Raw genomic sequence first — 15,894 nt, forward strand, 5'->3', positions numbered from 1 at the left:
ATTATTATCACTATTAATAATAATGATCCAATAAGAAAAAAGGATTTCAGACTGTAATAGTGGAAGTAGAGAGAGTCTCTTAAGGTGGAGTAGAGATGTTCAAGGCAGCAATCTGTAGGGGACCCGGCCTGGATCCTAGGAAGATAATCTATAGACAAGAAAAGAGACAGATGCGCCACATGGCCCAATATTGTTTGTTCCACACAAAATATGCAATATGGCTGTGTTAAATCAAACTCACAAGCTTAGAAGCACTGCAAATAGTGCAGTGGAAGCAGTCTGGGATCTATAACAGTCAGCCAGCAGACCGACCTCTTGAGTGGAGATGGATAATCTGTAGTGTAGAGATACAAAGAGACACAGAGGTGCCTATATGGCCTAGTACAGTTTGGACCCAGAGAGCAGTGATGTATATGTTAGGAAATATACTCACATTTGGTGTAGCATCTCCAGTGATGCTATTCAGGCAGGAAGGGATCAATACAGTCACCCAACAGACTATGACAAGGCAAACCACAAACGGCAAAGCACCAGAGTATCCAGTGGACCAAAAGATGATCCAAAAAATAACACAATAGCAAGTGTTTTGTATAAAAGTAATTAGCTTTACTTAAAAATGGTTAAACACAAGCGACGCGTTTCTCGCGTTTACCCAGCGAAGAAGAGTAGAGAGAGATGGAGAAGAGTAGAGGACCCAGAACAGATCCTTGAGGTACTCCAACAGACAGAGGCATAGGAGAGGAGGAGTCACCGGCAAATGACACAGAAAAAGACCTGTGGGAAAGATAGGAGTGAATCCAGGAAAGAGCAGTGTCACAGAGGCCAAAAGATCTAAGGGTCTGTAGGAGGAGGGGGTGGTCAACTGTGTCGAAGGCAGCTGAGAGGTCGAGTAAGATGAGTATAGAGTAGTGCACAATATTTTTTGCAGAGAGAAGATCGTTTGTAACCTTGGTAAGGGCAGTCTCAGTTGAATGTTTTGGGCGGAAACCGGATTGCAGTGGGTCAAGCAAGGAGTTGGTAGACAGGAAGTGGGTTAGGCGATTGTAAACTAGTTTTTCAAGGAGTTTTGATGTTAGTGGAAGCAGTGATATGGGGCGGTAGCTTTCAGGAGAATTAGGGTTGAGGGAGGGTTTTTTGAGTATGGGAGTGACTTTTGCGTGTTTGAAAGAAGATGGGAATGAGCCGGTAGAGAGGGATAGGTTGAAGATGTGGGTAAGAGCAGGAGTGAGGGTGGAAGATAGGGAGGGTATTAGATGGGAAGGGATAGGGTCGAGTGGGCAGGTAGTGAGGCGTGAGGAAGATAGTAAGGAAGAAACTTTATTCTCAGTGGCTGGATGGAAGATAGAGAGGGTGGCAGAGGGAGTAACAGGCCCAATTGTTGGAATATTGTAGGTTGGTGTTGGGATGTTGCTTCGGATAGTACGTGTTTTGTTTAAAAAGTAGTCTGCCAGGGCTTGAGCACTAAAGACAGACGGGGGTGGTGGAGCAGGTGGGTAGAGGAGAGAGTTAAAGGTAGAAAAGAGTCGTTTAGGGTTTGAGGAAAGAGTAGATATGAGAGAAGAGAAGTAGGTTTACTTGGCTAAGTGAAGGGCAGAAGTGTATGAGCGAAGAATAAACTTATAGTGTATGAAATCAGGTTCAGAGTGAGTTTTCCTCCAGACACGCTCAGCAGTACGAGAGCATTTTTGCAAATAGCGTGTATGCTGAGCATGCCAGGGCTGTGACTGACTGCGTGGTGTTTTGTGCAGCTGGGGAGAGGCAAGTGTGTCTAGTGCAGAGGAGAGAGTTTTGTTATAGTGGGCTGTAGCGAGATCAGGGCAGGTCATAGTGGAAGTGTAAGGGAGGAGATTTTGAATGATTTTTGAAAATTGGAGCGGGTCCACAGCATGTGTATTTCTGCAGGTGCAGGGGCGGGATGGAGAAGTGGGTTTAGCTTTTGCATTAATATTATAGGTGACCAGGTGATGGCCTGAAATGGGAAAAGGGTGACAGGTGGTGTCAGATATAGAGCAGAGGTAGGAAAATACCAGGTCGATGGAGTGTCCATCACGGTGAGTCGGGAGTAGGGTGGATTGTGAGAGACCAAAGGAGGATGTGAGTGAAAGAAGTTTAGAGGCAGCGGTGGCAGATGGGTTGTCAATGGGAATGTTGAAGTCCCCAAGAATTAGGGTTGGTATATTTGAAGAGAGAAAGTGAGGAAGCCAGGCGGCAAAGTTGTCAAAGAATTGGGAGGTTGGTCCAGGAGGGCGATAGATGACTGCCACTTTGAGTGAGAGAGGGGAGAACAGGAAAATACAGTGGACTTCAAAGGGGGAGAAGGAGAGCGATGGGATTGGAGGTATTTATTGATAAGTGCAGGAGGGGGAGAGCAAGATGCCAACACCGCCACCACGTTTCTCACCTGGCCTAGGGGTATGGCTAAAGTGAAGGCCACCATGTGTGAGAGCAGCAATGGAAACAGTGTCAGAAGGAGATAACCAGGTTTCTGTAACTGCTAAAAGGGTGAAAGCATTTGATATAAACAGGTCATGAATGGCTGTAAGTTTGTTGCAGACAGAGCGAGAGTTCCATAGTGCGCAGGCGAAAGGAGTGTGTGCGTGTGGGATGCATTGGATGGAAATGAGGTTATGTGTGTTGCTTTTATTAAAGTTTCTATAAGGAGTGCGTGATTGGGTAATGGTGGGAATGAGGGTGGGCCCAGGATTTGGAGAGATGTCGCCTGAGGCTAATAGCATCAAGATGGAAAGTAAGAGTAGGTGAGAATGAGATTTATAGCAGTGGGGGTATTTCTGGGAGGTGGTGCAGTTTGTTGATATAGATTTTAAAATATAAAGTAGTTCATGAGAGCTAAGGTATGGAGAAGAAAGGAGAGAGGGGACTATAAAAACTGCGTGTGGAGAAGGGTACGGTATGAGCATGTGAGTATGCCTGTGGAATAGACATGAGACTGTTAAAAGGAAAAGTGGTCCTGAAAACAGCAGAATCTTAAGTGCAAAAGATTTTTTGAATGAAAATATTTAGCTTGCCTCAAATCTTCCTCATATCTTGTTCAATTCTTGTCTAATTCTCAGCCTTGCCACTTAAAGATGGTCGCTTAGAGAGATGGAACACTCTGCAAATGCTCAGACCCCAGCAAACGCTCTCCCCTAACTGGTCTTAAATTTATAAGGCTACAGCAGACAGCTGAGTTTAATTGATTACAGACAGGGAAATAAGTTACACCCAGGTGAGAAGACTTACGGCTAGATTTAGAGTTTTGTCGGTAACGACCCGCGTAGCTAACGCCGGCTTTTTTCTGGCCGCACCATAAAAATAACTCTGGTATTGAGAGTCCACGAAAAGGCTGCGTTAGGCTCCAAAAAAGGAGCGTAGAGCATTTTTAACGCAGTTTCAACTCTCGATACCAGAGTTGCTTACGCAAGCGGCCAGCCTCAAAAACGTGCTCGTGCACGATTCCCCCATAGGAAACAATGGGGCTGTTTGAGCTGAAAAAAAACCTAACACCTGCAAAAAAGCCGCGTTCAGCTCCTAACGCAGCCCCATTGTTTGCTATGGGGAAACACTTCCTACGTCTGCACCTAACACCCTAACATGTACCCCGAGTCTAAACACCCCTAACCTTACACTTATTAACCCCTATTCTGCCGCCCCCGCTATCGCTGACCCCTGCATTTTATTATTAACCCCTAATCTGCCGCTCCGTAAACCGCCGCAACTTACATTATCCTTATGTACCCCTAATCTGCTGCCCCTAACACCGCCGACCCCTATATTATATTTATTAACCCCTAATCTGCTGCCCCCAACGTCGCCGCTACCTACCTACACTTATTAACCCCTAATCTGCCGACCGCATCTCACCGCTACTATAATAAAGTTATTAACCCCTAATCCGCCTCACTAACCCTATAATAAATAGTATTAACCCCTAATCTGCCCTCCCTAACATCGCCGACACCTAACTTCAAACATTAACCCCTAATCTGCCGACCGGAGCTCACCGCTACTATAATAAATGTATTAACCCCTAAAGCTAAGTCTAACCCTAACACTAACACCCCCCTAAGTTAAATATAATTTAAATCTAACGAAATAAATTAACTCTTATTAAATAAATTATTCCTATTTAAAGCTAAATACTTACCTGTAAAATAAATCCTAATATAGCTACAACATAAATTATAATTACATTGTAGCTATTTTAGGATTAATATTTATTTTGCAGGCAACTTTGTAATTATTTTAACCAGGTACAATAGCTATTAAATAGTTAAGAACTATTTAATAGTTACCTAGTTAAAATAATTACAAAATTACCTGTAAAATAAATCCTAACCTAAGTTACAATTAAACCTAACACTATACTATCATTCAATTAATTAAATAAAATAACTACAATTACCTACAATTAAACCTAACACTACACTATCAATACATTAATTAAATACAATACCTACAAATAACTACAATGAAATAAACTAACTAAAGTACAAAAAATAAAAAAGAACTAAGTTACAAAAAATAAAAAAATATTTACAAACATAAGAAAAATATTACAACAATTTTAAACTAATTACACCTACTCTAAGCCCCCTAATAAAATAACAAAGACCCCCAAAATAAAAAATGCCCTACCCTATTCTAAATTACTAAAGTTAAAAGCTCTTTTACCTTACCAGCCCTGAACAGGGCCCTTTGCGGGGCATGCCCCAAGAATTTCAGCTCTTTTGCCTGTAAAAAAAAACATACAATACCCCCCCCCAACATTACAACCCACCACCCACATACCCCTAATCTAACCCAAACCCCCCTTAAATAAACCTAACACTAAGCCCCTGAAGATCTTCCTACCTTGTGTTCACCTCGCCGGGTTTACCGATCGGTCCAGAGTCTTGATCCAAGCCCAAGCGGGGGGCTGAAGAGTGATGTCCATCCTCGGGCTGAAGTCTGGATCCAAGCGGCGGCTGAAGAAATCCATCATCGGGCTGAAGTCGGAAGTCCATCATCGGGATGAAGTCTTCTATCAAGCCGCATCTTCAATCTTCTTTCTTCTGGAGCGGAGCGGAGCCATCTTCTTCCAAGCCGACGCGGAACATCCTCTTCAAACGACGACTAGACGACGAATGACGGTTCCTTTAAGGGACGTCATCCAAGATGGCGTCCCTCGAATTCCGATTGGCTGATAGGATTCTATCAGCCAATCGGAATTAAGGTAGGAATATTCTGATTGGCTGATGGAATCAGCCAATCAGAATCAAGTTCAATCCGATTGGCTGATCCAATCAACCAATCAGATTGAGCTCGCATTCTATTGGCTGTTCCTTAATTCCGATTGGGGCTTAGTGTTAAGTTTATTTAAGGGGGGTTTGGGTTAGATTAGGGGTATGTGGGTGGTGGGTTGTAATGTTGGGGGGGGGGGTATTGTATGTTTTTTTTTACAGGCAAAAGAGCTGAAATTCTTGGGGCATGCCCCGCAAAGGGCCCTGTTCAGGGCTGGTAAGGTAAAAGAGCTTTTAACTTTAGTAATTTAGAATAGGGTAGGGCATTTTTTATTTTGGGGGTCTTTGTTATTTTATTAGGGGGCTTAGAGTAGGTGTAATTAGTTTAAAATTGTTGTAATATTTTTCTTATGTTTGTAAATATTTTTTTATTTTTTGTAACTTAGTTCTTTTTTATTTTTTGTACTTTAGTTAGTTTATTTCATTGTAGTTATTTGTAGGTATTGTATTTAATTAATGTATTGATAGTGTAGTGTTAGGTTTAATTGTAGGTAATTGTAGTTATTTTATTTAATTAATTTAATGATAGTATAGTGTTAGGTTTAATTGTAACTTAGGTTAGGATTTATTTTACAGGTAATTTTGTAATTATTTTAACTAGGTAACTATTAAATAGTTCTTAACTATTTAATAGCTATTGTACCTGGTTAAAATAATTACAAAGTTGCCTGTAAAATAAATATTAATCCTAAAATAGCTGCAATGTAATTATAATTTATATTGTAGCTATATTAGGATTTATTTTACAGGTAAGTATTTAGCTTTAAATAGGAATAATTTATTTAATAAGAGTTAATTAATTTCGTTAGATTAAAATTATATTTAACTTAGGGGGGTGTTAGTGTTAGGGTTAAACTTAGCTTTAGGGGTTAATACATTTATTAGAATAGCGGTGAGCTCCGGTCGGCAGATTAGGGGTTAATAATTGAAGTTAGGTGTCGGCGATGTTAGGGAGGGCAGATTAGGGGTTAATACTATTTATTATAGGGTTAGTGAGGCGGATTAGGGGTTAATAACTTTATTATAGTAGCGGTGCGGTCCGCTCGGCAGATTAGGGGATTAATAAGTGTAGGCAGGTGGAGGCGACGTTGAGGGGGGCAGATTAGGGGTTAATAAATATAATATAGGGGTCGGCGGTGTTAGGGGCAGCAGATTAGGGGTACATAGCTATAATGTAGGTGGTGGCGCTTTGCGGTCAGCAGATTAGGGGTTAATTATTGTAGGTATCTGGCGGCGACGTTGTGGGGGGCAGGTTAGGGGTTAATAAATATAATATAGGGGTCGGCGGTGTTAGGGGCAGCAGATTAGGGGTACATAAGTATAACGTAGGTGGCAGTCGGCAGATTAGGGGTTAAAAAAATTTAATCGAGTGGCGGCGATGTGGGGGGACCTCAGTTTAGGGGTACATAGGTAGTTTATGGGTGTTAGTGTACTGTAGGGCACAGTAGTTAAGAGCTTTATGAACCGGCGTTAGCCCAAAAAGCTCTTAACTCCTGTTTTTTTTCTGCGGCTGGAGTTTTGTCGTAAGAGCTCTAAATCTCACTCCAGCAACGACTCTAAATACCGGAGTTAGAAAGATCCCATTGAAAAGATAGGATACGCAATTGACGTAAGGGGATCTGCGGTATGGAAAAGTCGCGGCTGGAAAATGAGCGTTAGACCCTTTTTTGAGTGACTCCAAATACCGGCGGTAGCCTAAAACCAGCGTTAGGAGCCTCTAACGCTGTTTTTCACGGCTACCGCCAAACTCTAAATCTAGGCCTGAGAATTGCTACAAGATCAGAGGGATAGGTTCAAGAAAGGAAATTGGGTGGGGATTAATTAATTCATTAAGCAAAGTTTTATAATAGAGAGATGCACATACTGGGTACAGGAAAGAGCAGATTAATGGAGTAGACAGTTGGTTCACAAGAGTTAAAAAAAGTGTAATAAATCCAGCAGAAACAGGGGGGTTTAAAGGGACATACCAGGAGTTAAAAACAGTGTAATAAATCCAGCAGAAACAGAGGGGTTTAAAGGGACATACCAGGAGTTGAAAACAGTGTAATAAATACAGCAGAAACAGAGGGGTTTAAGGGGACATACCAGGAGTTAAAAACAGTGTAATAAATCCAGCAGAAACAGAGGGGTTTAAGGGGACATACCTGAAAGTAAATGAGAAATAAGGTTAGATTTAGGAGATGTTGGGCTTCAATGAGTAGCAATCTGTGCAGTTGAAATTCTTGCCTAATTCTCAGCCTTGCCACTTAAAGATGGTCACTTAGACAGATGGTCGCTTAGAGAGATGGAATACTCTGCAAACGCTCAGACCCCAGCAAACGCTCTCCCCTACTTTAATATACTATTTCAGGATTTAATTGTGTTTAACCCCTTAACAACCACAAGGTACCCTGTAGGGTTTTTCAGGCCATAATAGCATGGGTTTCGCCACCAGTGTCAGAACCACACTATTATGACCTTCCTTCCTGCTGCAGGCATCCTGGAATAGGAGGCCTTGCCGCTGGTGGAGAGACCGTGCTATCAAAAAATCAATCCCCATTCAAACACCAGCGACATACAGGGTACGTTGCTGATCATTAAGGGGTTAATAATCATATTTATAACTTCCATTAAAAAGTCTAGTCAAAATTAAACTTTCATGATTCAGATAGGGCATGCAATTTTAAACAACTATCCAATTTACTTTTATCATTAAATCTGCTTTGTTCTTTTTGTGGTATTTTTGAAACGCTAAACTTAGCTAGGCTCAAACTGATTTCTAAACCGTTGAAAACCGCCTCTTAGCTCAGAGCATTTTAAAAGTTTTTCACAGTTAGACAGCACTAGTTCATGTGTGTCATATAGATAACTTTGTGCTCACTCCCGTGGAGTTATTTAGGAGTCTGCACTGATTGGCTAAATTGCATGTCTGTCAAAAGCACTGAGATAAGGGGGCAGTCTGCAGAGGCTTAGATACAAGGTAATCACAGAGGTAAAACATATCTATACTATAATAGCGTTTGTAATGTCCGTCGTCGGCAGTTGCGCGTGCATCCTCAATGGAATGTTGGCTTTGCTGCATCCAGAGGAATTCCGAAAATGGCAAGGTGGTGAAAGAATCCACCAAAGGTGGATTCTTTCACCATCCTACCATTTTCCGAATACACCGGGATGCAGTGAAGGCAAACGGAGCATTACATAAGCAACACCTAATCGCCCACATTAAAGTATTTTTAAAAAAAAGGAACCGCCCGCATCAAGTATTAAAAAAAAACAGCGCCCGCACGAAATATAACAAAAAAAATCCTATACGAAGAATTAACTCCTAAACCGTTCAAAACCCCCACATCGCAATAAACCTATTTACCCTATTAACCCCTAAACCGCAAAACCCCTACATCGCAATAAACCTATTTAACTTATTAACCCCTAAAACATAAAATCCCTACATCGCAATAAACCTATTTTCCCTATTAACCCCTAAACCGCAAAATCCCTACATCGCAATAAACCTATTTACCCTATTAACCCCTAAACCGCAAAACCCTTACATCGCAATAAACCTATTTAGCTTATTAACCCTTAAAACCGCAAAACCCACAACGCAAATAACTATTTAAATAACTAAGTACAGTACACTAACCTAACACCCCCTAACCTAACACCCCATTAAATATACCCATATTACCTAAAATAATACATTCTAAAGTTGCAAAAAAAAAAAAAGTTTACAAAAAAAAACTAACATTAAAGAAAATAAAAATATAAAATTACCAAATTTAACAAAATTAAACCTAATCCCTATTAAAATAAAAAGAGACCCCCCCCCAAAAAAAAAACACTCCCTACTCTAATAATAAACTACCAGTAGCCCTTAAAAGGGCTTTTTGTAGGGCATTGCCCCAAGATAATCAGCTCTTTTACAAAAAATATACAAAGTCCCACCTAACATTAAACCCCCCACCCCCCAAAATAAAAGAACCTAACACTAAAAAACCTAAACTACCCATTGCCTTGAAAAGGGCATTTGTTTGGGCATTGTCCTTAAAAGGGCATTTAGCTCTTTTTCTGCCCATCCCTAATCTAAATAAAACAAATCCCCCCCAAAAAACCTTAAAAAATCCTAAGTCTAATCATGGTTCCTGAAGTCCGGCGGAGAAGGTCCTGTTCCAGGCAGTGAAGTCTTCTTCCAAGCGCAACCTCTTCTTCTTCCAGGAACATCCTGCGTGGAATGGTGCTGAAGACTGAAGACCGTGGAACTGAAGACCGGCGACCCTGGAACTGAAGACTGGAGACCGCGGAGCCATGGAGCGTGGAGGATCCTCTTCGTACGATCTCTGCCGTACACTGAATAGTGAATTCAAGGTACGCGATTTAAGATGGTGTCCCTTGTATTCCTATGGCTGATTTGATTCTTCCAATTCAAATCAGCCAATAGGATGAAAGCTACTCAAATCCTATTGGCTGTTTAAATTAGCCAATAGGATGAGAGCAAGTGAAATTTTATTGGCTTTTCAAATAGCTCCACGCAGGATGTTCCTGGAAGAAGAAGAGGTTGCGCTTGGAAGAAGACTTCACCGCCTGTAACAGGACCTTCTCCGCTGGACTTCAGGAACCGTGAGTACCAACCTGGGGGTTAGATTTAGGATTTTTTAAGGGTTTTTTGGGGTGGGGATTTGTTTTATTTAGATTAGGGATGGGCAGAAAAAGAGCTAAATGCCCTTTTAAGGACAATGCCCAAACAAATGCCCTTTACAGGGCAATGGGTAGTTTAGGTTTTTTAGTGTTAGGTTCTTTTATTTTGGGGGGTGGGGGGTTTAATATTAGGTGGGACTTTGTATATTTTTTGTAAAAAAGAGCTGATTATCTTGGGGCAATGACCTGCAAAAAGCCCTTTAAAGGGCTACTAGTAGTTTATTAATAGAGTAGGGGGTGTTTTTATTTTGGGGGGTCTTTTTTATTTTAATAGGGATTAGGTTTCATTTTGTTAAATTTGGAAATTTGATTTTTTTATTTTCTGTAATGTTAGCTTTTTTTATTTGTTGTAACTTTAGAATGTATTAGTTTAGGTAATTTGGGTTTATTTAATGGGGTGTTAGGTTAGGGGGTGTTAGGTTACTGTACTGTACTTAGTTATTTAAATAGTTATTTGCATTGTGGGTTTTGCTGTTTGATGGGTTAATAAGTTAAATAGGTTTATTGCGATGTAGAGGTTTTGCGGTTTAGGGGTTAATAAGGTAAATAGGTCTATTGTGATGTAGGGGTTTTGTGGTTTAGGGTTTAATAAGGTAAATAGGTTTATTGTGATGTAGGGGTTTTGCGGTTTAGGGGTTAATAGGGTAAATAGGTTTATTGCAGTTTAGGGGTTTTGCGGTTTAGGGGTTAATAGGGTAAATAGGTTTATTACGATGTAGGGGTTTTGCGGTTTAGGGGTTAATAGGGTAAATAGGTTTATTGCAATGTAGGGGTTTAGGGGTTAATAGGGTAAATAGGTTTATTGCCGTGTAGGGGTTTTGCGGTTTAGGGGTTATGTATATAAAGAAATATAGTTAAAGTAGATATCATTTAAAGATAACTTTTGTATTTATTTAGGACAGTCGTTTGTCCAATTAGAGTGTGGCTATATCTGTAGTTTATTATATAGATTTTTTTTTTATAGATTTAAGATAGTAGTCCATTAAAAGTATAGTATTGCTACACCTGTAGCTTAAATATTTATATAAAAGAAGAGTTACAAAATACGTTGTTTCTACATCTGTAGTTTAAAAAATAATTAGACTTCCCTCTGGGCAGGCTTATCGACTATTATTAATATAATAGTGTTTGTTATGCAGAACTGGGGAATGGGTAATAAATTATCTATCTTTTTAAACAATAAAAATTCTGGTGTAGACTGTCCCTTTAATATATGAAATGCTAAAGTCAACATATGTTTTAGAAGTATCCATATGATTTTACTGATTCTGTGCATGTTTTAAAATATTTCACTTTAGGTAAAAACAAAAAAAAAACAAAGAACCATTGGACATCCGTATTCAGCAAGCCAAACCTTGTTAATGGGCTCAATTTCAACTGAGTGAATGTTCTAATTTTTCTGACTTTCAATGACAACGGCATGAGTTACAGCAGGTGCAGAAGCACCATGGTCTGTTTCTCAAAGGCGTCACCAAAGGGGGAGGGGCTTGTGTCCCCTCAGTTGTCAAACTGCACTTGCGCTGCTGTGTGAGTTCTCTGACAATAGCATAATATCCAGCAGGCAAGCAGCAAGCGCAGGGCGACTGTAAGTCTGTAAGACATCACACCCCAGAGCTTCGGACAAGGCTAAGGCAATATGATTGGCTGTTTTCTGCCTTGACCCTAGCGCATTATTACATGAGGTACGTGCTAGATGGGTTGGGAGGGCTCTATAACTTTTATGTTGAAGTTAGAGAAGATTGGCTCCTCGAGCAACAGGACTGGACTGGATTCAGAAATTGAGAGTAGCATCTCTTCAGCAAGAAGTGAGAACCGTAACTCTCACAAGCCAGATAAGAATGATTTTATTGTTTATGTATATATTTCTAATATTAGTTATATTTTTAAAAAAAAAACTTCATAGTGATTGGTTAAATGTTTTGTTTGATTTACACTGTTAGAAATGGTTTATGAAAACTCATGATGTTTACGTGTTCCCGCAAGTAAATTTATTCCTCTTTTGCCTTTCTGCTATGGAAAAGGATTGTGTGTGCAAACTGCAGCGCTAATATGTGTTAAAGGGACAGTCTACTCCAGAATGTATTGTTTAAAAAGATAGATAATCCTGTTATTACCCATTCCCCATACACTTTTTACCTCTGTGATTACCTTGAATCAAAGCCTCTAAAGACTGAGGGGCCTATCTATCAAGCTCTGAATGGCCCCTGTTTCTGGCGAGTCTTCAGACTCGCCAGAAACAGCAGTTATGAAGCAGCGGTCACAAAGACCGCTGCTCCATAACGCTGTCCGCCTGCTCTGAGACATTGCCGGAAATCAACCCGATCAAGTACGATCGGGTTGATTGACACCCCATTGCTGGCGGCCAACTGGCAGCGAGTCTGCAGGGGGTGGCGTTGCACCAGCATGGTGCAATGCTGAATATGAAGAGCGTATTGCTCTCCGCATTCAGCAATGTCTTGCGGACCTGATCCGACTTATTTCAGTTCTTTAGAGAGACTTGCATTTTAGCCAATCAGTGCTGACTCATAAATAACTCTGCAGGAGTGAGCACACTGTTATCTATATGGCACACAGTAGTCTAGCTGTGAAAAACTGTCAAAATGCACTTAGATAAGAGGAAGCCTTTAAGGGCTTAAACATTAGCATATGACCCTACCTATGTTTAGCGTTCAACAAAGAATACCAACAGAACAACGCAATTTGATGGTAAAAGTAAATTGGAAAGTTGTTTAAAATTGCATTTCCTATCTGAATCATGAATCTCTAATTATGACTTTACTGTCCCTTCAAAGCAGGAAATATATAATTAGAACGATTAAACCCATTCATTTAAAAAAAAAAATTAAAATTATTGTTATTCTTAGTGTTTTCTTTTTGTTCCATTTTTATTTATCTAATTCTAAAATTGGCTCTATTTTGTGTGATTAAAAAAGTAGAGCATATATTTTTATATATATATATATATATATTGATATACAATTGTGCTCATAAGTTTACATACCCTTGCAGAATTTATGATTTCTTGGCCATTTTTCAGATAATATGAATGATAACACAAAAACGTTTCTTTCACTCATGGTTAGTGTTTGGCTGAAGCCATTTATTATCAATCAACTGTGTTTACTCTTTTTAAATCATAATGACAACAGAAACTACCCAAATGACCCTGATCAAAAGTTTACATACCCTGGTGATTTTGGCCTGATAACATGCACACAAGTTGACACAAAGGGGTTTGAATGGCTATTAAAGGTAACCATCCTCACCTGTGATCTGTTTTCTTGGAATTAGTGTGTGTGTATAAAAGGTCAATGAGTTTCGGGACTCCTGACAGACCCTTGCATCTTTCATCCAGTGCTGCACTGACGATTCTGGGTGAGTCATGGGCAAAGCAAAAGAATTGTCAAAGGATCTGTGGGAAAAAGGTAGTTGAACTGTATAAAACAGGAAAGGGATATAAAAATATATCCAAGGAATTGAGAATGCAAATCAGCAGTGTTCAAACTCTAATAAAGAAGTGGAAAATGAGGGGTTCTGTTGAAACCAAACCACGGTCAGGTAGACCAACTAAATTTCAGCCACAACTGCCAGCAACATTGTTCGGGATGCAAAGACAAACCCACAAATAACTTCAGGTGAAATACAGGACATGTGGTGTGGCTGTTTCAAGATGTACAATAAAGGAGGCACTTGAAGAAAGATGGGCTGCATGGTCGAGTCGCCAGAAGAAAGCCATTACTATGCAAATGCCACAAAGTATCCCACTTACAATACGCCAAACAGCACAGAGACAAGCCTCAAACCTTCTGGCACAAAGTCATTTGGAGTGATGAGACCAAAATTTAGCTTTTTGGCCACAACCATAAACGCTACATTTGGAGAGGAGTCAACAAGGCCTATGATGAAAGATACATTATTCCTACTGTGAAACACGGAGTTGGATTGCTGGTGTTTTGAGGATGTGTGAGCTACAAAGGCACAGGATATTTGGTCAGAATTAATGGCAAAATGAATGCAGTATGTTATCAAACAGAACGCCTCATTTTCCACTTCTTGATTAGAGTTTGAACACCGCTGATTTGCATTCTCAATTCCTTGGATATCTTTTTATATCCCTTTCCTGTTTTATACAGTTCAACTACCTTTTTCCCACAGATCCTTTGGCAATTCTTTTTCTTTCCCCATGACTCAGAATCCAGAAACATCAGTGCAGCACTGGATGAAAGATTCAAGGGTCTGCCAGGAGTCCATAAACTCATTGACCTTTTATACACACACACTAATTACAAGCAAACAGATCACAGGGGAGGATGGTTACCTTTAATAGCCATTCAAACCCCTTTGTGTTAATTTGTGTGCATTTTGTCAGGCCAAAAGCACCAGGGTATGTAAACTTTTGATCAGGGTCATTTGGGCAGTTTCTGTTGTCATCATGATTTAAAAAGAGTAAACACAGTTGATTGATAATAAATGGCTTCAGTCAAACACTAACCATGAGTGAAAGAAAAGTTTTTGTGTTATCATTCATATTATCTGAAAAATGGCCAAGAAATCATAAATTCTGCCAGGGTATGTAAACTTATGAGCACACCTGTATATATATATATATATATATATATATATATATATATATATATATATATATATATATATATATATATATATATATATATATATAGATAGATACTAAAATATATAGGAATGTTTATTCAAAAATACTTAGAACAGGTACAACTGTGCTTTGTGAAGAACACTGGACTGTAAAATATTTACAGTAGATACACACTAAAGCACATTATTAAATATTAATATTTATTTAAAATTATTTTCTTATTTTTATGTATTCAACAGGAAGGGGGTCAAATGTGTGTGTGTGTATAGATAAATGTGTGTGTGTATGAAAGTGTATATATGTACATATATAAATACATAAAATACACATGTATACATATATATATATATATATATATACATATTTAGACTATTATCATTATATGGCTTTCCAGTCAAGCACCTTGTCATATAACATACCTTTGATAACTGTTCATTTTAATGCATATATGTTGTGTTTAATGCAACTTTTGTTTAGCCCTTACCCTTTATGCGCGGTCTTCAGTTGTACTAACCCAACGAACGCAAATTTAATTTGCGCTTGAGTGGTCGTGTTAACTTTAAACTTGTAATACAGTGCTAAAGTTAGCGTGCTATTCGTATCCCAAAAGTTTTGAAATGTAACACTGGTTTTACGTATTGGCAAAACACATTGACATTACACTCTGCCATATTCGATGATGTAAGCGAACAAATACAAGAACTTTGTGCTTGATCAGTTAAATAAAAAAAAAGAATGAGCACTTTAACACTGTTAAAAATTAGGAAAATTGCTATTCCAACAACTATTTATGCCCACTATACCCATTATCCCCCTGTTCAAATCCCTTAAGAAGTCATATGCACACATATCTCTATAGTTTTGGAACACAACATTTTAATTGCAGGGGCTCTTCAACCTGTGATGTAGTAAAAAATATTACATTTTGTTTGTCGTTAATCGTGCACATTTTGTTTTTCAATTTTGAAATTTCGAGATGAATGATGCAGATAAGGATTTTGTGTTATTTTCAGGAGGTAACAATTTTAAACTGCAGAAGCATTTTGGGATTGGGACAAGGGTTGCCAGATGTCTTCCACAAAATACTGGAAATCAGTAGGAAACTGGGCACAATGCCCCCTCCCAAGTTCTACCTTAGACTCTACTTTTGATCCTACCATGTATCTGTTTCACAACTAGCAGTCATTTTAACCCTTGTCTGCCAGTAACATAGAAATCAATAAGTGTATCTCTTTGGTTGCCTGTAACACATGTAAACAATATAGATGTGACCCCCTTGAATGCCCCTTAATTCTTTCTGTTTCTTATTTTTAATTTATTGAGGCATAG

The sequence above is a fragment of the Bombina bombina genome, chromosome 7 (genome assembly GCF_027579735.1).
Source record: "Bombina bombina isolate aBomBom1 chromosome 7, aBomBom1.pri, whole genome shotgun sequence".
Classification (NCBI taxonomy): Eukaryota; Metazoa; Chordata; class Amphibia; order Anura; family Bombinatoridae; genus Bombina; species Bombina bombina.